General features: G+C 45.8%; 2 protein-coding genes across 2 annotated transcripts in view; both read right to left on the reverse strand.

Annotated features, from left to right (window-relative positions):
• LOC117236147 (ADP-ribose glycohydrolase MACROD2-like) overlaps positions 1-19,610 on the reverse strand; it is a 56,119-nt gene extending 36,509 nt beyond the window's left edge. The window contains exons 1-2 of the mRNA XM_033498889.1: positions 19,599-19,610; positions 2,129-2,131 (exon numbers count right to left, since the gene is read on the reverse strand). The gene's annotated coding sequence lies outside the window, so the exon portion shown is untranslated. The remainder of the gene's footprint in view (positions 1-2,128; positions 2,132-19,598) is intronic.
• LOC117236020 (cysteine-rich motor neuron 1 protein-like) overlaps positions 1-22,009 on the reverse strand; it is a 156,151-nt gene that overhangs the window by 11,827 nt on the left and 122,315 nt on the right. The window lies entirely within an intron of this gene.

A 22,009-nucleotide genomic window follows, 5' to 3' on the forward strand; every position in this document is an offset into this window, starting at 1 on the left:
GGAATCTTCGGTCCTCGATCAAATCCGATGGTTCGGGATTTTCCTCTTTCAGCGGCGCGTTTCCTTGCAATCGCAAACGACGATCGCGGTTTACTCGCTTAATTCGCCCGTACTTGCGAGCCAAGGCGGCCGCAATTTCTTCTCCTTTCGTGGACTTCGTTACGCCGAAAAATGCGACTGGGTGGCGCGCCAGATTCACGCGCCACGGACTCTAAATAAGCTGGAACTTCTTCTCTGTACGGTGCTCGGATTCGCGGTCGGCGAGCTGAGCAAACGAGTTCGCGACGTATCGTTCGTTGGAAACATTCGCCAACAGCTAGAAACGCAATTTCACTTGTAAACGCGAAAATGAACTGCAGCCGAAAACCCATTACCGAGACGGTGTTATCGACTCGCTTACTCGATAATATTGCGCGGTTGCTTCGACAGGGAAATGGTCGTTCGATCCGTCGGTAGTTTGGCGAAACCGAGATTCGAAGATTACACGGGGAAATAAAAGTTACGAGGACCGATAAGAGCACTTTGCTGACGCGAGTCATGCGCGTCAGCGCTACGAAACTCTATAGCGATATCGCCAGGGAAAATTATTTACTTCGTTTATTTGTTTATTTATTCGGTCAACGAGTCGGAGCATAGCCCTGTGTTGGAAAATAGGCAAAGAGAAGGAAATCATTGATCCGATAGGGTACAGATATAAAAGTATTGGCTAAAAGTATACTGTGTTTTAAGAGTAGATCGATTTCATAGTCGCTCGTCCGCGTTTACTGAATTATTATTAACACTGGAACTACCACATCAGTCAAATCGACTGGTTTTGCAATTTTATTTTAAAATTCCTACTTTGTGTTACATTTTTTCCCGCAATGATGTAACGACTTTCGTAACGATAACTAAAAGAATAATATATTGAATTCTATTTCGTTTTTTGAGTATTGAATTTTAATGAATTTTAAATGTAATGCATTTTATTTTGTTTTTTATGTATTCAAATTGAAAATAATTTTGCATTAAGGCTACTTATACCAATACCGGTCAGAATGACCGGTTCTACAATTTTATAAATGTGTCAACCCTCGTTTAGGGATTTCAATGATGGATTAATAATATCAAAAATCTACTACATAACACGGAATTGCTTCTGTAAGAAAGTAATAAATCAATAAACATAAATTATTACGTATTTTTTAAAGACCAACAGTCATTTTCACTGGTTCGGGTAGAAATAGTTTCGTCTTAACTATCGGTGGGGAACTATGCTCGGGGGGAAAACACGCGGATATATACGAAAGAAAAGGGCAGGAAAGGAAAGAAGGAGAAAGATACACAACGGAGGTTCGTAAGCGGCGATGAATATAAAAACTGTCGTATACTTTTTAAGAAGCGCGAGGTCGATAAGGACGATAAGAATTGCCGAAGTAGATGGATATCGTGGCGTACAGAGCTGTACGGAGTTAACGAGGTGGGCGATTCGATTAATGCAGTTCAAATAGCCGTAGGTATTACGGCGCTGCTGCTGTTATTTCGAAACGAAAGAGATTCTCGCTGACGGCGATACCCGAGAACGTTATCGAAAATCGCGATTAGCCGCGCGAAAAAGCGGCGCGGCAGAAGGGCAACGAACGAATTATACGAGATAGATGTAAGAAGGACGCCGTCGGTGAAAGAGACTCCCGGAAGGCACCGAGTCGCTCGACGACGTTGCGTCGTCGACGTTTTCCACGCGGACCTTGATCCGTGTGGGCCGTCGAGTGGAAAGCATTGAAAAAGAGGAGATAAAAAAATTTGCAAAAGAAAGACGAGCGCGGGGAAAGAGAGGGGGGAAAATGTAGAAAAATTGTCCAGACGAGGCTGAAACGAGCAACGTTCACCGACGTGTTCGTTTGGCATGAATAATGTAGTTTCTGGCACGAACGGGTAAAGCGAAGAACGAAAAAAGAGAGAGTAAGAGCGGGGAGTGCACGGTCGTTGCCGGTGCTCGACGAACTCTACGTGGTAGTAGCCGAGGTATAAAGGATGGAAGGGTGCGAGCGCGCGAGCGAGCCAAGAGGGAAGAAGCTTTGATCTTTTGTAACCGTCGAATTTACGTTGAAAAGTTAGTAAACGTCGTGACAAAGGCTCTCCAAGTTACCTTCTCGGGAGATCGGTGTTCGAGCCGCTTCGGTAAACGCCTTATTTCGCGCGTTCGCCGGCTAATCGAATCTCCTCGAAGTAAGTATCGTTCGAGTCGGCCATCGAAGTTGCGATTAATCGGTGGAACGCGAATCACCACGTCACGGAGACACGGCGAAACTTCCAGGGCGCAAAAAGAATAATGGCAAACCGGGCAACGACGCGCGTTGCTGCAACCTATGTAACGAGGAACCGGGCAAGCCGAGCGGAGGACCACGTTACGTGGAAAACCGGTGTTTGCATTGCCGCGTCAGCTGGTCCGTTACCGCTGATAGCTACGCCGTAGACATCGTTATAATGGAACGCGTCAGGGTGCCTTTATGTCTTTCGCGATACCGAAAGCGGCACTGTCCCTCTCTCCTCGCACGAATTCGCTTCGCCTGCAATTTCCCTCGAAAATCGAACCGTTTTTTTTTTTTTCAGAAACTTGAAACAGAATTCTATTTTTACTACCAACGTATCGTTTGCCTGTGACAGATTGAAATTTGTTAAATGGCCTCTTTCGAGCTTTGTCAATCCTCGATCCTTCTAACTGTCATAGCGCACCGTAGTTAGACAACGCTTGGAAAAGGCGGCCGTCATCTGGTCGTTTAACCAGCTAAAATATAAACGACTCGTTGAGAGCATGTAACGCGGTTCCCTTAGGTTTGCGGCTTATAAGTTGGTTCTGGCGGCGTATGACTACGATTACACAGGCTAATTATATTTTTGTCGAATCTATCAGAGTCCTGCAGGATCTTTTGCTGCTTTTGCTTTTTAAGAATCGTCAACGACGTTATTCGTTGTCCGCAACTTATCGAACCGTTAAATCTCTGTGCTTCTCGTCCGAGGTCGTTTAGGTTCGCAAGGACTTTTTTACCACGTCACTACGAATCGTAACCGGTAGGTTCGCAGCCTCCGAACCTCGTTAAGCACCGGCTTAGATCTCTTTAGCATCGATATCTGTAATTTCGGAAATTCGCTCGAAAATATTTCACGACGCTTCAGCCAGTTTCGATTGCGTATGACGCGTTCCGCCTGTAGTTGCGTTTACGCAATCCCCGTGAGACATTTCTAAAACTAAATTCCGCGGTTAACTGGTTGATATAAATATTTATCGTCACACGTCCCTTGTCATATGTGCGTTTATGATGCCACTTAATTATGTATTTACCATTATGCATGGGGATTTATCTCTTCAATTGTCATCTGAATAAAGATAAATAAATATATATCTTTTTACCGGCGCTATTCTTTCCTCTGTTAACGCTGTTCTGAACTTTGGAGTTACACATTTTCATCTAATCTTTCACTGAACCGATGATCATATCGACAAAACGACCAGTACAGCGTTCAAAATACGTTTTCGGCTTCATTTACAGAGCATCTACTTTCAGATTACTTTAAGAGCGTAAACACATTAAGAATTCTATACTGCACTCGCCCCAAGTATTTGTTCCGTTATTTGGTCGCTCTATCGTCGAAATTTCTGCATCAGATTGGAGGATATTCAACGCAAGTTCTTGCGTCTGGCTGTCCGCCTTTTGAGCAGTCCCGTGTTCTACGATGGCCATAAATACTCAGTTACAACGTACCGGCTCCATCTTCCGTTTGACCTATTCTTTGCACATAATGTACCAAACGTCTTAATACAATAGATCGCGCCGGAAGTTTAGCGCATTCCGATCTTCGAATTTCTTCGCCTTCTATTAGACACCGTTTCTACCAAACCTTTCTACCTTTCTACGTTTCTACTAACCTTTTCTACTAAAAATTCCATCGAACCTGCTACGGTCGATATAATTGTGTCGATAGGATTAAACCCTAGCTACAGAATGTAGCTTCACCATTCTCCCATAGTTCTCACATTGCACGTTACAATACCTTCACCAGCCCATACCGCAGCCGCTAATCTACTTTACAGTCGATGCAACGTAAGACAATAACAAACAACAAACGTAAATTTGTAAATAGCGAGATTAATTTCTTTTCTTTCTCTACTTTCGTGCAGATCGCTTTTATTCATTCTGTATCAATCGTCGTATATTACAGGGCGTAAAATTTACGTAATTCGTAAATAAATAATTTAACATACAACGCTCAATTATTTATACCTTAAGATATTTACCTAACGACGCGTTCCTGCTTCGCTTTCGTCTCGCTCGTTAACTTCGAAACCCTCTGTGACCTTGCAACTCCTACATTCGTTTTCCCCTTTCAGTAATAGACATAACATAAGAATTAACAACCACCAAAACTCACTAATTACTCGATTACTTGACACGATCAGATCAGGTGCGCGGGGTAAAAAGACATTATTCTCTGGATTTAAACGTTAGATTCAGCTAGAATCAAACATACGATATCATTCGCGTTATAGTACCACGCGAGAATAATTTAATTATAATTCTCAATGAGTAACCTACTTTCGGGACAGTAAACTACTTTCAAATAAAAACAAAATTTTCCCTACTGTATCACAGGGCCAATATCCGCCAATAAATAATAACGATAATAAATAAACGTACGTTTGCTCGTCAAAAATGGTAGGTTCGTTCTTTGCGAGGAAAGAAAGTTCGTCGACTCGGTAAACCGGATCACGAAATTGCCATTATTTCGCATTGTTCCATGACTGGAGGTACGGCTGGACGCGGTACAATGCCGTGCGACGCTATTCGGTGTTAAATGAGCGCAACGCTCAAATTTTCAGCCGTCATGCATCCAACTGTTTGTTCGAGTAGCTCGACCACCGGCCGCCAACTTTCCAGAGTTTATCGAACGAGCGTACACGCGACAGCTCGTTGGGTCAACCGTTGCGCCGGCGATTGTTGCCAGCTTGAAATATTTGTCGGTGGATTTTATAGAAGAGCGGTGATGCGTCTCGACTGTTCCGCGAAGTCGCCGCGTAACTGCGACCACGATCTCTCCACCGACGGAAGCGTGGAACGAGCCACGTTTCACCGTCTGTGTTCGTTTAACTCGATTTCTTCGAACGAAGGACTCGCTACCGGAAGAAGGAACGGATCGCTGATCGAAATCCGGTTCTCTTCCGATCTTTCTCGACGAAGAATATTCGACTCTCTGTAAGCACCGCCAAAGTATAATTCCTTTTGCCAGCATCGGGGCACCTACCGAGTTCGTAGAAAAAGCGACGATCGATCGTAAAGTATCGACGAAACGATCGTTCGATGAGAATTTTATATTCGCGCGAGATCGCGGTGCAATGCGCGAAATAGAAGAAATTTGTCAAAATTGTGCTCGTCCGGACGCCGAACGTTTTCTAAACCAAATTGTATCGAAAAAATTGAAGGTAGATTAGATAGGATATAGCAAACTGTATTGTAAAATCACCTATACCGCAGCATCTATTTTTTTCATTTTTTTTCAAAAATCTCTCCGCCTACCCCTCCCGTTTTCCCTGTCCCGTTTCCGCATACAGAGGAGGAAATGCCAGGTGCACCTGCCTCGGGACGAAATCTCTTTAAAATACGTGGAAAAGCGTTCTCTACTATCCTATGACGCATTCCTGGGGTCGGGAGCACGATAATATTTAATACGAATGACAAGATCGATGAAAATGATGATCAAACACGCGGCATGTATCCACAGACGAGAAGAGAATTAGTTTTCGTTCTATCGAATTCACCAGATTATTATTACAGCATAGAATATACGTACACGGACCCTTTATACGGTCTAACGTTTCTTAATCAAGTTCTCATGAGTGTTACGATAGGTACTTATGAGAAGCGGGTATAAGTCGTGGATAGCGGCGTTGAGAAGCTCGATTAAACCGTAGGAAGGTAGCATAACGTTGGTTAAAGCGGCCGACCAGCAACGGTTACGAACCCGAATATCGGATCGTTTTCTAGCGGTAATTTTCCCTCTTGTCCGAAGGTTTCTCGCTTCCCTGGAAAACCAACTCTGGTTCGTCCATGATCTCTGTCGATTCCTCTCGACGAAACGGGCGCGAACCGAAAAAAAAGGGGAGAACATGGTGGAAAATCCATATAAACGGGGAAACATCTCCTTGTTCGTCCGAGAGGGAGAGAGAGAGAGAGATAGATAGATAGATAGAGAAAAATAGAGAGACGTGTACCCGACGAATTTAGATTTTCATCGTCTCTGGCAAATAAAATCGAATAAATTCGATTTCGAATCCAATTTTCCTCGACCTCGGATCGCAAGCGTACACCAGGACGTCCATTATTGCCGCCATCGCGGCGGTCACGGAGAGGGAAGACTAGATTATTAGGTTTTCCCTTCGTTTTCGATTCATTCTCCGGTTCAGAGTCCTTTTCTCGACTCCTATCGGCCATCCTCCCCATCATCGTCGTTCCAGCTGTTCCACGTTCGTTTCCGCTTTCATCTCGCAGACCGCGAACCGTCAAAGCCTTCGACCGTTCGCTTCCGTTCCGGTATATCCGGCTACTCACCGCGATCGTTCGTCAAAGGTTTTTCCAGGGAAATACGTTGCAGAGAGGGTAATCGCGAGTTCCGCGGGAGAACCGTGCGGCCATCGAACCGACCGTGCGCTAATCCCATTAACGAGGAACCGGAGCATTTTATTTAAAGTTCGGAGAACCGAGCGCTCTAGTAATGATCCAAGCACGCCGTTTCTGCTCGATTATTATTAGCCTGGGATTATCGCGGCCACGATGTATTTGAAAACGAATTACCGGTGAAACAACGGACAGGCTGGCGCCTGCGGAAGGAGGGCAAGGGGCGGAGAACGAAGTGGATCGAAACAAATTGCACCGAATTGTTCGGCGATAGAGGGCGGGAAGTGCTCCGAACCGTTCATAATCCTTAAACTTGGTAAAATATTTGACGAGACGCGACGATCGCGTTTTCCCGCGGCACGCGTCACGCGTTTATTTAGCGCGTCGCGTTTCCCGGTTCGATACGTTCGACGCGTCGAAACCTCGAACGCGTAACGAGCGTTATCGATACCTACTAACCGAACGTAAAACGTTTCACGACCGAAACTCGTCTTTTCTTCCCTCGCCAAAACTTCTTCAACGAGATACAAATTTCTGTCACACGAATCCAGTTGACCGGATTCCGTATGCGACGCGGCGAACGCGTACGCGATACGCTTTCCACTTTTTCCCCGATTTCACCGACAGATTCGAGTCTCGTGATATCCGCGACGAAACGCGCGTCCTTTCTCCTCCTCTTTCTCTAATCGCTCTCATCCTTTTATCTTTCATCGTGTTCGCTTTTGCCTGTTTTCTTCTTTGCGCTCTTCGTTGTTGCATCGCACCGATCCTTTGCGTATTTTACACCGACTCGTTCTACGCTAATGAGAATTCATTAACGTGCACGAAACGGACGAACGAGTGGATAACGTCCGTTTGGTTTACGTCGTTTCGCGATCAAATTCGGATCTTCGTTCGAAACAGTCGAAACCCACCTACGAATACGTGCGCTGCGAAACGATTTTTACGACCGAGGGATCGAATGTCCGATGGAATCTTTTTCCTCGCGACGGGCACGGGTCGTCCGTCGGTATTTTCAGCTAAAAGCATCGAAAGATTTTACAGAGTGGAGTCTGCGAGGAAGCAAATCGCTGATCGCAACGACGATCGCAATCGCGATACCGATACACGCGCAGCAACCAGTCGAAAGCAGCGGAAAGCTCGGTCGCGGATATTCGAGCGAAGCGAATGGCTTGGCTCGATCGCAGGCGAAGCTGTCTAGAGCATTCGGCGAAGTAAAGGCGAAAAACGTAGCTACGCTCAAAGGGACGGACAAGAAGAGTAATCAAGCGTTTTGCGCATTTCCGTTGGTCGTCGGCAAGCGAGTGAAAGCAAAAGGAATGGAAGAGGGAAGCGAAGGGAACGTAAAGGGTGGGATGGGCGGGTCGGAAGCAGAGAGGAAAATTCGCGACAGCTCCGACGACGCGACGTCGAGGACGACGAAGCGCAGGCAAAGGCAGAAAAGGTGCAATTAGTTAGCTAACAGGCCGCGGGAATGAAACGCAGCGGAATTAGCAGACGGTCGCTGTGTCGCAGTTTCTCGAGACGAGATCCCGAGATCGAAGATCAGAGAAAAGTTTGTCCGACCGCGGATACGCTGCGTCGGTCGGTTTCTCGATCGTAAGATAGAAAGACGAGCGAACGAGGTCGAGGTCGAAGACGAGACCGAGAGAAACGTCGTCACCGATGGCAAGAGGAAGGTAAATACCACTTTGGGAAACGTACGGACCGGCCACGATCCAACAACGGCAAGATGCTTCCCTCTGGAAACGTAGTTTCGCCAACGTCAAAGTCCCGTCCGACTAAAAAAGACTGGCAAGCCGTTGTTGCGTGGAACGGGTGTGTCGGCCGTCGGTCGAGCAAAGAAATAAGGTTAAACCCTGCGGGGTAAAATCAGACACCACCTGTTATCGCAACGACGTAGAAATCGATAGGTACGGCGAAGAAGAATCCGTTTCCCTCGTTTTTCTCCTTCTTTTCTCCTGTCTTCTTTATTTCTTTTTTTTTCTCCTATCCTCGTTCCCTTTATCTTCTCTTTTCTCACGGTTTGTTCGTAATTTTTCTTTAACGACTCGAAACGAACACCGGACTCCATCGATTCGCTCGTCACACCGAGAGACGATCGTTGGCTTTAGTTTTCTTTGGAAGAAACTCGAGCGAGATCGAAGGAAGAAAGAGAACGTGCAACGAAATTTCATCATCGAACGCGAGCCGCGACCAACGTTGGCGATTCCACGGTACCGTTGCAGAAAAACACCCGTCGGCGAATCGCTCGGATCGACCGAACTCTCGCACCGCTGTGTTCCCTTTCGATCTACGCTTTCATTTAGCCACCCGACTATATTAATTATCGTGCGCGCAATATGCATATCGTAGGAAAGTCCGAATAATACGTTTGCCGTTAATCACGCGCGTATCGATGCTGGCGGTGTTCCCCGAGTTTGGATAATACGGTCGAATTCGATTCTTTGAAATTTATAATACACGGCGCGCGTGAAATAGCCCCGGGTTTCCACGTTCGCCTCACCGTGCCACCCCCGTAAAATCGAGGACCGTTATCAAGGAGAATAAAGCGAGCTCGATAAATTCGGTGACGCGCGTGATTCGTCGCCGACGCAATGCGAAACGACGCGATACGATGCCTTCGATAAAAGCGCGTCATTTAATTATCCTCGGTAACTTTTTAGCCAGGGACGTCGATCGAAAATTACGGGTCGGCGAGCGACGCGCGACGCTGCAATTATCCTGCTACATCGTTTCCAGCCGTAACTTGCGCGTAATCCAACGAAATTCGCCCACCTTTGATATCGAAACGAAATTATTTTCCGGAACGCGCAATTTCATCGCGCAACCGACGCTACACCACGTCCAGCGTTTTACGTTGCCGCGCGAAATCACCCATGAAAAAAGTACATCTTCTCCAGCAATTATCGTAATGGCTTCGGTAATTAAATCGATTTCGATAACGTTCTCGCTCGCCCGTTGTTCTCTAGGGTATCGTTAGAAATCGATATTTCGGTTTCGCTCCTCCTCCTGCTTCTCGTTTCGCTTTCCCTCTTTGCTTCCTCTCGTCGCTCGTCGCTGTCCGTTACAAGCTCGGTTCTACACGCGTTTGCCTCTCCGCTAACCCAAGTACGTTTCGTTAACGTCCTCGAAAACGCTCATGCGCGTCTTTCCAAGATTCCGATCGCTGCTCCGATCGGATCGGCGGATCCGCGCGAAGCGACTACGCGAAAAAAGGACAGCTACCACGTTCACGGAAGTATACGCGATGAATGGATAATTGGTCGCCTCTCGTCGACGACAGACCGATCGACCGACTCTCGTTAACGCCATTGTCTCGAGAACCGAAAACCATCGTCGAGCGATATCTGTGCCGCTGCTTTTTCGCCTTTTCCCTCGTCTCTTTTGCCTCTCGACGTTGTTCCCTTCGTTTCGAAAATCGTTCCGGCGAACAACGCGAGAACTCGCGGTATTCTTTCTCTCCTCGCCTTCCTCTCTGTCCTTTTTCTTTTCTTTTCTTTTTCAACGGAAATCTTTCAACGTCGAACGCACGCGTTAAGCGCACAGCCGGATCTTAAGAGGATTCGTTAAAGTTACGGTCCGCTCTTCGTTACCTCTGCCATCCCCGGGGATTCGCGTTGGCAAGATAGAGGTGTCGCGCTTTAAGATATTCGGTTAATTTCACCGATCTGCCGGATAAAGCGATTAATTTTCCAGCAGAGAGATACGGCAGCCGGTGCAACGATAAAAACGTCGCTATATTTTACGGACAAAGAGGCGAACGCGAATTCGTTAATTTCGACAACAACGACGTCTCGTTCGTTGATTGCTCCGCTTTCCGTGTTCGACGAGACAGCGAAGATGAATTATTCGGTCGGATACCAGAGGTGCCCGTGCTACGCCGAACCAAGCTACCGGCAGATGGAAGTACGAACTTTCGAAAATCGAAACTCGATGGGTTACGAGCTTTTCCCCTCCGTCGTAGTTTCGCCTTTCCGAGCCGATGGAGGTTTCGCCGACGGAGGATACGCGTGGCGACGATGCCGTCGCCGACATCGGCGTCAACGACGACACTGAAATTTTATTACTACGAGCGGCTGCGACGCTCCGGTCGCTCCCTTTAATCCACTTTCGCAACACGCTGCCTGCTGCCGAGTTGGGCGCTTATAAATTTGCTGGCGTGTGTGCAATTATGTAAAACTCTGGCGACCGTACGGCAAGCTTCCTGAAATTGTTTAACGTCGGAATAACTCCGCCTTTCGGCGTGCGCAAGTATGACAGACTCGCGGAGCAAGTTTCTGCGCCGACGACCGTGCTTTATCGTGTTTCTTCGTACTCGGCGGCGTACCTCGTCCAACATCGGCACGTGATCGGCTCGTTATCGAACAAGATAGATAGAGCTGATGGGGATCGAGCGTCTGCAAAGATTGGGACGCGTCTTTGCCGTGGCAAAGAAAAGCGTAAAACGAGCGATAAGGCGCATGCAACGTTGGGGTGGTGATCGATCCACAGCGTCGACCAAGCTCTGCCTTTGCATTGCGACGAATTACGGTGGTCGAGTAGGCGCGTTTGATTTAAGCGGACGACGACCGGCAATCGATAACGGGAACAACGTCTAATAAAGTTGTCCGCGTTAGCGCGATGGGAGATGGAGCACGCTGCGATTCCCTTTACGCCATTAATGTTCCGAAGGCTCGATTACCGCGCCGCATCTTACCTATAAATCACGCGCGTGGCTAACACGTGTGCCACGCTAATCGAGCGATTAACATTCCGAGTTTAATTCGTGGTACGGAGCTGATGCGACAGCCGGAGGTGACGCTCCGCTCGATCCGCTCGAACGTCGCTCTCATCGCAACCGGGGGAATCCGATCTTCCAAACGCCTCCCTTTTAAAGAGCGTTAAAGAGCGCGGAAGAGGTCTCCTTTCGTTAATTTCGACGGGAAAGAACTACGAAGACTAGTCGATGGATTAGGGCCGGAGGTACATGCTAGGAGGATCTCAAGATATACTATAAACGCGTACGTAAACGCGCTTCGTGCGTTTAAAGTTCGACTCGAGTTGAAGCGACTCGAGGTCTTCGTGTTAGGTTCACGCTTTCGGTTTCGATTTTAACTCAACGAGAATACGAGGACGTGGGAAGATAGGTTTTGTGACGAGATCGGTATAAGATAGGAGAAGATGTTCTAAACGAAAACGTAACCAGAAGCCATCTACAACAGGAAGTTGTGTACGGATCATAAGAAAATAATTAATAATAATACTTCGCGGGTTAGGAGACGTCCGGCGATTTCTAGCTTGTTTCTTCCGACAGTTAAGCCACGGACGATTTAATAGTTTTGTCTCGAAAGATACAACGTGCGATACGAAATACAATTTCACCGCTAGGTGGAAATCTATTAACTTAATCGCCCGTATCTACGAGTCAGGCGACAAATCCAACGTCACCAATTACCGCTGGATCTTCTTACTAAATGTCACGCTTAAACAATTCGACAACTTGGCTGCAGAGAAGCTTTCCTCTATCGCGAAGCGTTGTCAACGAGCATCAGGGTCCTATCTCCTTGATCTTTTCTCCAATTACACGTATCGTCCAAGGGTTTGCTGGCACGAGCGAGTAGACGTCCTGTTTGCAAATTTTCATAAAGCTTCTCTCACACGGTTAATCGTAACGTCTCGATGAATAAGTTGGTGTCCCTTGGCTCCATAGTCTCCTGGTTGTCAGGCTGTTTCGAAGGTCGTGCTCGAATAGTTAGATGTGCCAGTACATTCTCCAGACAGAGCGAAACGTCTTGCTCCGGAATACCGCGACTCTCTCACCTTGGCTCTCTTTTATTCGACTTATTTATCGACGACATTGGATACGATATTACACACCTCTACGCGGCCGACGTGAACATTTTTCTTAAGATCGAATACCTCCAGGGTATGTGTTACTTTTACGGCAGCACTTAGCAAACATCGCTAACCGATGCAGATCCAATTTCACGACTCTCAACATTTCTAAGCGTAACGTCGTGCAATTTCAGCGCAAGCACGCGCCTTTTTTTCTATCATTACGCTGTTGCTAACGTAATATCACTCCTTTACGGGATCTTGGAATAAGGTTTGCTTCAATCTTGTCCTTATGGCCGATCGCATTAAACGAATCTTTCTCTTTTAAACAACCGCTGCTGCCTGCGGAGCTCTCCGTCTTATTACGCGAACAGCATTCAACTTCGCCAATGTCAATCCCTTCGAAATCTTTCACTCCGCTCGGATCCGCTCAGACCGTCTCGAATATCGTTCAATCCACGCCATCGAAATCGCGCACGTTCCATAGGAAAAATTCCAAATAAATTTCTCTCTTTCGTTTCCTATAAAATCCATCAGCCAATCTCGCAAACTTCCTATAATTACTTATCCCATGATTTAAGCAGACGAGGACTTCGCAGCGACTAGCGACTAGCGACCTTAGCGCTTACATTCCACTTATCCTTCGTTTCTCAAATATTAAATTATCGCGTCGGCCGATCGGACGTTCTCGGTTTAGTTCGATTTAATGCTCCGCTCCGCGGAACCTTAGGTGTTATCCGTCTTGTTCCATGCTTTTTCACGTCGAACCAGCGTTGCTGTTAACGATCGCGATTAACCGCATTTGCAGACCGGCCAATTCGTCTATCCAGCGACTGGATTTTTTCGCCTCTTCTTTCTCCTCGTTTTTCAACCGTAACAAAGTACTCGTTACGTGATCAAGCTTAGCTCGGTGGTCCGCGCCCTGTGTGTGCATTATATGTAGTAACTTATGGATCTTAGAGTAAGGACATGTAATGATGTTTTATTTAGAGTTTAATGTAGTTTAATAAACGATACTCAATAACAAAAGGACCGATTACAATATCGTCGTACGTCTTAATATCATACTATCCCGCTCCTCCACTCGCACTCTCTGACTTCTCGATTCACACTCTGTGACCTCTCAACTCACACTGCGCTTCTCAATTAACATTCTGGCCGTTGTAGCGTCTCTTTTGTCTTTTGTTAGGCCCGCCACGCACGTGTTCCGCAGACGCTCGTGGCCAGGGTCACGTAGGCCTTTTCTACGAAACTATGCACTTGAAAAGATCGATGACACATTGATGGACCCGACAGCGCCTCGGCTTTCTCGACATTGTCCATAGTTAACTCGATGTTTCTTAGGTCCTTTTCCCCGATACTACAATTTATTAACACGTTGACGCCGGCGTGTACCACCGGTGGACCACGCGTGTCTGTCACGCCGCCTCACAGAGAAAACCTTGAATATCCGCGTCGGCGTCAACGTGTTAAGCTTCCGAAAGGCTGCTACCTTTCGTCCCGCTTCTCAGACGCTCGAAGGCTGTTAATCGATATAGATAGATAAACAGACAAAAAGATAAAGAAATATCAGGCGCCAGAGACATTCAAAATTGGACGAAACGATTGAAAAGTTAGAAGAGCACGGATTACATTCCCCGGCCGGATTTCACCGGCAGAATCGTCGAACGTCTGGTGTCGTAATTAAAGGATTTAATCGGAGAAACGATCGAGCCACCCCTTTCACCCGTATTATCGGTCCGTTCTCTCGTCTTTGGTCGTGCTCTCGCGATCGGTGAAACGGCGGAAGCAATTAACCGAGAGCCGTGCTAGCTCGACGGAACGACGCGGTGATATCTCGCGGCCCACCTCTTATCTGTCTCTTCCGTTCTCTCACGGAACGATTCTCCGTTCGAGAACGCAGTGTTCGCGTTTATCGCCGCGAACGAGCGAGCTTCCTCGTTTCGTTCGAACGACGCGCGATCCCGCCGAAAGATATTCGCTCGCGGGACAAACGACCCTGACTCGGCTAAATGTATTCCGCTGCGCTACAGCTGAATCAGTTGCTCGTCAACCTTAAAACGCGTGTTCACATTCTCGAGAAACGATCTGAATTTTTCCGACCTCGTTATCGGAATATGCAGTCACGCTGATAATAAATATTGCTGATAATTTCGATATTTCTCTTTTTGTTTTTTTTGGATTTCGTTAACAGTTTCGAGCAATCGATTAGAGCGTCTAGTTTGTAAGACACAGCTGTGTTTTTGTTTGTTCCGACACTTCGCTTACTTTTCCGTGTGTCCGTTTCTGAGTGGAATTTCCGTAAACGAAATTTCAGCCATTTGCCAGCCAGGAAGCTGACATTTGGAACGCACGCTCATTTCCGATTCCGGCGGTACAATATAATTTCAAAAAATTTGGCTGTTTGTGTATTTGCTTAAAGTAAATCGGGGTCGAACGTGTATCGTCGGACGACAGAAATCAAAGACTTAAAGTTAAAAATTAATTTGCGTAAATTGGAGAAGATTAAGAAGAATGGTTTTTATTAAGAAACGTACCGAAGGAAAGAAAATAATTTTCTTCGTCGGGTATCATCAAGTGATCGAATTCAACGATAATATACAGCCAAGTTTGTATATGTCGATTATAAATAAAGTGTCGCATAATTGTTGCAATCGTATTATTAAAAATAAAGAAACCGACGGATTGATATTGGATTAGTTGCAAAGCTTTCGCAATTTTAATACTCTCAAAGACTCTCCGTTTGATTAGATAAATCTCGGATTTACGATTTGCGTCAAATATTCTTTTACCTTCCAAATATTCCGTTACCTCGTGATCATCAGACGATTGCCTTCGTTAGAACTTTTTTCATTCAAAAGAATGGAAGATACGTTGGCTGCACGCAGGATGCATCGCAAGGTTAATGCGATCAGCCAGCCAAGAGCTTTTTATTTCTAGTAATACGAGATCAACAATAATTGGGTGACCCTGTTACATGGTTATCGCGTGTGCTCATCGTACACAGGTCTCCCTCTGTGTTGTTATTACATTCAATTACTTCACGATATCTGACTGAGAAAATTATTTTCCTCTCTTTAGATTCTTTTTTTAATTTCTGTTATTTTACATTTTCAAAGAAAACTCATATTTTGTAACTTTTTATATTTCATATATTTCTTTCTCCTATTTGTGTTTCATTCGTTCATTTTATTTGTATTATTATAGAGAATTGTTTTTATACATTGGAGGAATGTATGCTCGTTTATTAGTTTAAATAAATAAATAAATAAATAAATCTGGTCGGTCGTGGTGGAAAAGGTATTCATGAAATTCGTAACGCGCAACGTCGATCCATTTTTCTTTGCGATCTACGCGCCTTTTTTAAACGTCGAATATTTCTTGCCCGATCCATGTGTCATTCATCTCTCGTCGCTTTTCTTTCTCATTTTCGCGAACACGACTGACCGTTAGCCTATTCTTTCTCAAACGCGGACTAGATATTTCCAGCCGTTTCAAGGAATCGTTCGAGGAACAGCGAGAATTGTACGCAGTGCGATCGATCGGACGTCATTCTGCGATCCTGCACGTCGAACAAGTACCTCGACGCGTGAGCGCGATTCGCAAGGAACGTTCTTCGCATCGTTTTCTCCTGCTTTAATCGTGCATTTTGTAACCTCTGGAAATTCAATTTGGATTTCGACCAGGCACGGCGTTTACCGAGCACCGGTTATCGGATTACTTGACATTTCCCATTAACGGGCAGGCTGGCAACGGTCGACTGGCAACGTCTAAAGCTTATCGTCTCGATCCGAGAGGTATCAGTTTTCCCTCGGATTTAATCGAGTTTTCTCGAGGATTTAATCTTGTCCGGTTTACCGGTTTACGATATACGCGTTACCGCGTTAGCAGCGCGCTTCTTCCTTTGTCGCGTTGAAGAAAAACTACGAGCTCGATCGTCTCTCGAGCTCCAAGGGTCTTCTAATTCGATCGAAATCGAATTAAACAACATCGAATAAGCACACGGTGGAACAAACGAATCGGATTCGATCGACGCTTTGCGATATGTAACACAGCTGGCAAATTAATTACAAGTTTCGCTTCGGCCTCTCCTCTCGTTCCATCTACGAAATTAAATTCCAAATTGCACGTGGATAATGTTTACTTTGTCGTTTACTATATCCACGAGTTCTATCTGACGGACGTGGCGCGCTTTCTCATCGCTGCGCTGCACCGACTGCGTCGACTGAGGTCGCGTCTCATCCCACCTGAATGCTCGTCAACCGACCAGTGAAATTCTTGAATGTGAATCCCCATAGACGCGTAAAGATTAATATTGCCTGACCTATTTGTATTTATGCCCTCCAGCGAATACTATTGTATCCGTACGATGTGACGCGCGTAGGATTATGCGTCCTACCTGTAACACGCCGATCTCGATAGATTTGGTGCATCGTGCGTCAAAAACAGATTGAAAATCATCTGCGAACGTCATATAATTCGCGTCGATCGGCAACTCTGTCGTTTATCCGTACGCTGTAAATGTTATCAATCGCATGCGTGATCTTGCAACGTTCTTTTCTATCGAATGGCGGAAAAAGAGCGCGCGGTTTGTTGGCTGGTAATCACGGCAAATCGAATTTCGCGCGGTAATTGATAAACGCGATGCGTGATAAATTGGTTTGCCAGGTCCGCGAATAAAACCGCACGAAACATTAATTTAGATCTTTAAAGAAACCGCATGTTGTTTCAGTGTCACGCTCTCGTGCCATTTACTGTCTAATTAGCAGTTTCTCTGACCGCGTAGACTTCTTCTCTGTGAGCGACGACGTGTCATCCAAGCGAACGAACTGCGACGCGTTATCTCGATCCTAAATTTATCTGTCGTCGTAAATGCATGTATTCTCATCCCCGTATACAAATAAATAAATGAATAAATAAATAAATAAATGAACGAATAAATCAATGTTTATTATTGTTCTAAAAGGACTTCGCTCGTTCGTTATACCAACGAATAAACAGATAAATAAAAACGCGTGGTCGATCGTCGTTGCATCGAATTTGCAAACGCGTCTCCAGTCTTTGCGCTTGAATGGCTTGGATCGAACTGGATTAATAAAGACGTATCTCCGCACGGCAAGATAAAGTTCGCGCGATGGATTGCGAAATGCGAAATCCTCGATTAAAGGCAACGAGACGCGCGATACGAAATCTGTTACGCGCGTCATCGATTCGATGCACGCGCCAGTAAACGTGGTAAACGGTGTCCGGAGATCCATATCCTTCGGCGAGACCATCGACTTCCCGACGAACGTCTCGATCTTAAGTCGCGTACCTATCGTACGATCCAAATTCGATAAGCTTGGCCGACGCGACGGCTCTCCGTCGAGCGTATCCGGTAACGTCGACGCGTCGCATCGATCCGCTCGTTTAATTAAGCCAGCGAAAGGATTCGACGATGTCGCAAGATTCGACTAATATTTGACGAGTAAAATTGGAAACGAACGGGAGCGAAACAGGGCGAAACGGAGTGGAAGGAGGTTCGGGCGGAGGCGGAAGAGGAAGGAAGAAATACGCCAGCCCCGTGACCGATGAAAATTTCTTTGTTTGATCTGGCAAATCGAAGTAGCAAGATTTAATAATTATCTGTCAGCCGTGATTAGTCTGTCTTACTTATTAAGTTCTTATCAATTGTAACTATCGATCACAGAGTACTCGTTTAGTTGCGAAACTTTTCCCCTTTCCGTTACTAATGAGGTTTTCCCTTCGATAGAATAAAATAAAGTAAAATAGAATAAAACAAAACGAAACGGAATCAAATGAAATGAAATAAAATGAAATCAAGTGAAATAATATGAAATAAAATGAAATGAAACGAAATGAAACGGAATAAAATCAAATAAAACAAAATAACATTTTTTGTCTCTGGCCATTTCACATCTCGAACATGCCTCTGTCATATGGCTTGAAAAAAATCCGACATTTTTCTATCACTCAAGACCGATACTCCTATGCAATGGAACAACCGCAATGGCATAATATCCAGATTCCACTTTAGAGACTGTTCTCTAAACAATACACACTGCTGTTGCGAAGATCTTTGCAAAATTGTTAATAACAGGATTTGCTGTTCTGCTCCTCTTCACCCACTGAGGTTGTACGTACCGCTCCACGCTCTCAGACATTCGAACCTATTTTTATCAACATTCTCGTACATCTGAATGCGGTCACACGGATATCATCGACGAATTTTCGCAACACGACCAACAGATTTCACTATCATTTTCATCTTTTCTCCCATAGAGTTAAACGTTCCATGTACCTTTTTCTTCGCCGTACTATTTACGTTCCGCGTTAATTTCACCTCGTTGCACGTTGATCGATGTGTTAATTCGCCTTCGTTGCGCACGCACAGCCACGCTACAATTAAATCGCGTAATGTACGCTGCTTCGCGATCAATCTACTTGAGCTTTTCATCGAGCCAACAATTTTGCTTTGTTTCGCACGTTCGATATTGCTCCAAAAGAGACCCGCACGTTTATTATACCGAATAAACAGATAAAACGAAATAGAACGAAGTGAAAATAAATCTCGTTTCGCTCTTTTTTCGTTGCTCGAACCGCTCGTTTTCCCGTACGCGTTATCGTCCCTCGTCCACCGCAGCGGAACAAGATCTTTACACGCCGTCGGCTTCGACTTCGGTCGACGATCGCTGAAAATCGTGGAAGCTTTGGTCGACGCGTTACCACGTAACACCGATCCATATTTCACGCGTATTTCGATACTCGTGTGTCGCACAAGCATCTAAATACGCGTGAAATAATGAACGAGTATACGTCTTTTTCTTACTCGCCTTTCTCACCGCTTTAACACGTTCACTGCCACGCGTGTTTTTAATGAAATCTCCTTCAGGCCACGAGTGTGGTGGTATAGATTATTCCGACCAAATGGTTTCTTATGCCACTGCGATTAGAAAAGGAATCGAATGGTACGGAAAACTTGGCGTTCAACTCCTTCTGCGAATTTCTGTTGTAAACGCTTTGACGGCTTACAAAATTGCAAGGGGGAAGGATGTAAATGTTGGAAGATTTAGAGAATTATTAGCTGCAAAATTATTTAAATTGCTTATTGTCCAAATTGTCCCGACCAACCTCAGCTTCGTATAGAATGCTTCAAAGTTTTACGTTCCAAATAATTTTCTTAATAAACCATTTTCGTATTACTTTTATAACGATTCAGTAGTTTTATCGCTTCCCGTGGAAACTCTTTTCAAATACCTACGACGATCCTCCGCAAGTAGCCAAGTAAGCGTCACCCTATCAGAAACTTTGCTGTCACCCGAATACGCGCGACACGGCAGTCAACGTGTTAAGCCGCGTCGATCGAAAACGAAACGCGGGTGTAATAATCGCGACAACTGCGCAAGAATAGCCGAAAGAGAACGCACCTACGGTTTTTGACGACGTCATTTGGAGGGAGCGATAAGGAGGTGACGGTTCGTCGGAAGAAGCTGGAACAAATTGCGACTCGAGCCGAGTTACAAGAGCACTTGGCAAATTTGTCGAGGTATCGCGCGGCCCTTTCGAGATGAAACGCGTGAACGCGAAGAGAAACGAGATTCGATCGAGCCCCAACGGAGCCGATGCAACGAAAGCGATTAACCGAAACGGCCGAGCGACTCGAGCATCGGAGAAACCAGCGCGAAAGCCACCAGGGGAAATCACGTTGCGTCGTACGCTAAAGGTCTTGTAACTTATTCCCGACTGTTCTAGAGGCTTCATCGCGGAGAAGGAGAGACGGTTTAACGTGTTTGCGAGATTCGCGACGCGAGACTAGATCGTTTCCTTTCATGGACACGGAGCGGCGCGGAGCGACGAATGAAAGCGGCGCGGAGCGACGAATCAAAGCGGCCAAGAGCAAACGAGCGGATCTTCGGCTCGTCGAGGAAACGTCGAGATATTCGGTAGAGAAATCCGCTTTATAATTACGCTACTCGAATAAACGTGTAGCCTGCGGAAGAATGCGAAATTACTTGCTGTTAAGCAGTGTGCAACGTCGTACCGCTTATGGCTACCATAGTTGTTTTAATAGGTTGATGAACTTGGCTAACTCCATCCACCACAAGATTGATATATTTAATTAATCTATGGAATCCCTAAGATCCTTCTTAACACAGATTTTACAACTTGTCTATCTTAATTCTTAATACTGCACCTCAGCTTCTTCCTCCTAATTGTTAATTATCTTTTCTTCGCTTTTTATCGGCTTACGTCTTACTGTCGTCCCTGTACATCCTGCGTTGCATCTATTTTCTTTCCTCCGCTAAAGGGATTTTTCTTCCCAAGTGAAACCAACGATAAATTACCAAATTTTTACCGAAGTTACCGGCGCTCAAGATTTCTGCTTTTATACATAGTGCGCTAAGGTTTTTCAAGCGATGCAACGCTCTGATTAGGCTTCGTTTGGGCTACTGCTCCGTCACCTTAGCATCGCTTTAGCATCGATATCTCATTAAGAATATAGAACACAGAAGAATATAGAACGCGACACAGACTACCATGCTTAGGTGGTCGCGTTTTAGACTGTCTCGTGTCTCTTAACGATCGCGATTATTCTCAAATTTTACGCTGTCTAAACCTAATGATGCTCGGACGCGTAACGCTTCGTCTAACTTTTCGTCTAATCTTCTACAGAAAATATCGAATGGCAACGTAAATGGCACCGAAACTACGAAGCACTTTAATTTATGGACATCTCGGCCCTCTATCGGACACCTTCTTCTTCTTAAGCAGCAATCTCACCGTAGCCTTTACGGCCAACGAAATTGTATTTTAATAGGCTCGTCGTAAAGGCCGATTTGCACTACCAAGAGATTAACTGTTCTTGTTCTACCTACACCTTGGGGCGTACTTTTATTTTCTTTGTCCTCGAGTTATCTACTTTTTTCCAATTGCCATTGAGGATGTATACCGCAGGATGCGCGTATAAATAAATCGGCAGAGATCGACGAGATCGGTGAGAGCGTAGTAGCGTAAACGAGATTCGAAACGGAAACAGAGTGCATTGGATAAATTCGTCGAACAAATCGGCGGTCCGCGTGTTTCGTTTTTATCGAACGCCTCGTCGTAGCAACAACGATCGACTCGCACATATCCTGAATGGAACTTTGCAAATCGACCACGTAGAGTCTGTATTTTACCATCGACCATTCGAGTTTTCGTCAACCGCGTTGTTCGCGCAAGAGACTCGACCAAACGTTCCACGCGCGCGTCGTTCCCGCGACGACGCTTACGCCGAAGTTGGTCTCCGCCGCCGCGCGCCTCCAATCGCTTCGAGTGCATCGCCGAGTTTTGCGACGACTGAAAATTTAACGCGCGGCTCGGCGATCGATCGAACAGGATCGAGAGGAATTCTCTTCTGTTCCGAATCGCCGATACGCTCGAGACGCTGCCCCGGAACGGAAGGACGACGAGGTTACGAGATTCTGGACCGACCAACGATTTTCCCCAGACACGGAATAGTAGCCGCGTTTTGACGAACGTTGAACGCGTTCTGACACACG

Source organism: Bombus vosnesenskii, unplaced genomic scaffold, assembly GCF_011952255.1.
Source record: "Bombus vosnesenskii isolate JDL3184/JDL3185 unplaced genomic scaffold, Bvos_JDL3184-5_v1.1 scf7180000013264, whole genome shotgun sequence".
Taxonomy (NCBI): Eukaryota; Metazoa; Arthropoda; class Insecta; order Hymenoptera; family Apidae; genus Bombus; species Bombus vosnesenskii.